Here is a 2,122-nt window from a genome sequence, read left to right as displayed (position 1 = left end):
AAGCTTTTACAGGGCGTGAAAGTACAATTACTCTGAGAGGATTTCATCCGCCGTCGATAAAATTCAAGTATTACAATGGTCATTTCAAAGGTCGGCGCTAACATGTTTCAGTTATTTGATAAATTTGCATATCTTTGTCGTTCAAACTGAACCTGCAAATTAGAAATTTTGAAGTCTTTCATTTTACCACCAACAAAAGTGGTAACGAGTATTCTTTTCTGAGAAGAGCACTCTTGAATATCAAAAACCCTCTGGTTGTCTTGTTAATTAAGCCGCTCTATATCCATATGAATTTCAAAATTAAAGCAGCTATATCAATCGTCATTAGCGCGCTCACGCTAGACACCTCTGTTATACAGCGGTGAAAAGGTGAATAGCGTGCTGGACAAGAATGACGAAAATAATCCCTGGAGAAGGGGAACAAGAGGGACAAAGGACTTCACACCTTAAACCTTTCCTGCGCTCATCGCCCGGGAGAAAGATGCCGATGTCAGACGATTACGAAACTTCTGACAATAGCCAAAAAAATAGTGCTCATGCTCAGAATTCGTTTCTCAGCCCAGTGTACAAAAAAAAAATGGGAGCACCCAAAATACGATTAATGGAATTGGCCATACCCACATCCCTCCTTTCGTGAGGAGACACGTTGCCATTCTTTCAGGAGCGCGAATTTATTAACGGGTTCTATTCTTTGTTGCCCATTTCTAACCTTTACATTCTTCAACTTTGTTTGACGAGGCGAAACGCTTCTGCTTTTGTTTTCTTTCTCTCTGCTCCGTTCGCCTGAAAACCGATATCATCACAATAGATATAATAACGTTAACATGGGCATGACACATCTGAATAGAATTGACTCAACAGAGTGCCGACCGAAGCTTCAGCAATTGGGAAGGGGGTAGAAATGGAACGTCACCGCTGTTTGTCTTATTTACTCTACCTTCCTTGTTACGCGTTGCGTTACCACAGGATCAGGGGCGACAGCGTTAAGTAATCAGTTGGACAGCAAGGGAAGGAGGCACTCTTACCCGGACTTCATTTTCTTTGTAACAGAGGTCAATTTTATCCCCCTCGGCGATTGGCATGCTACCCATAATTCGAACAAAACCTCTCTCCCGCCGGTGGCTTTCACACCACTGCGCGCAACTAGTTTTATTACTTAGTCGAGAGTGGTGGCGATATTTTAACTCCTCGGCAGGCGCTCTGTCGAGTCAGTTAATTTTGCACGGACAATAAAAACACTTCAATATCCAATACTTCCTTTTTTTTCGGAATTAAGAAGCTCACGGAGAAAATACTTGGCTAGTTTATTTTAAGGGCACAATTGTAGGTCAAGGGAATTCGGAAACGTTGCGTGTTTGCAGCTCGTGAGGGTAAGGCTTGTAAGGCACAAAAGAAATATATACATGGCTTTTTTCGGCTGAAGAATAAGCTACGCATCCCCGAGCGCTCATTTTCCGCCCAAATGTAGTGCTAGAGGTCCGAACCAGATGCTGAAGTTTTGAAACTAACCACTATCTTATTCAGAAGTTTTAAGAGATTTTCCGAAAAGTTCAACGTGGAAATGGCGGCCGACGGAGCTGTCAAATACATAAAGCTCTATGGCTCCAGAAACTGAAAACAGGCAAAAATGGGCTCCATTTTTACATTAAAAATTTCATAACATCATTAAAAAATTTTGAATGAGATATCGGTCCGTGCTGAAACTTTGGCATCTAGTACGGACATCTAGAGCTTCATTTGAGTGTAGATTGAGCGTTCGGTGATGCATAGGATTTTGTTTTTTCGCAGTTAAAAATAATTAATATATTTTTCTGTGGACATCCTGTATATTTTACTGCAATGTAACGGAAATTAAGATTACATCTTTAAACATCCGTTACTAAACACGCTTGAACGAAATGCAATGGCGATATAAATGCAGCCTAATCGAAACGAAGATAAATTTTTTTTTTTCTCACATCTTAAGTGTAACAAGATCTGCTTCGCAAATTTAAGCAGAAAACAGATGCGTATAATTCGGGGGAAGAACTGAGGTCTATGAGAGTAAACGGTACATCGCCGCGAATCTTTATGTGCGGAAAATCTGACAAAGCTTGGAATATATATCCTAAATCACACAAAC

The sequence above is a fragment of the Ixodes scapularis genome, unplaced genomic scaffold (genome assembly GCF_016920785.2).
Source record: "Ixodes scapularis isolate PalLabHiFi unplaced genomic scaffold, ASM1692078v2 PGA_scaffold1__304_contigs__length_218370807, whole genome shotgun sequence".
Taxonomy (NCBI): domain Eukaryota; kingdom Metazoa; phylum Arthropoda; class Arachnida; order Ixodida; family Ixodidae; genus Ixodes; species Ixodes scapularis.
This window is presented reverse-complemented; position numbering follows the sequence as displayed.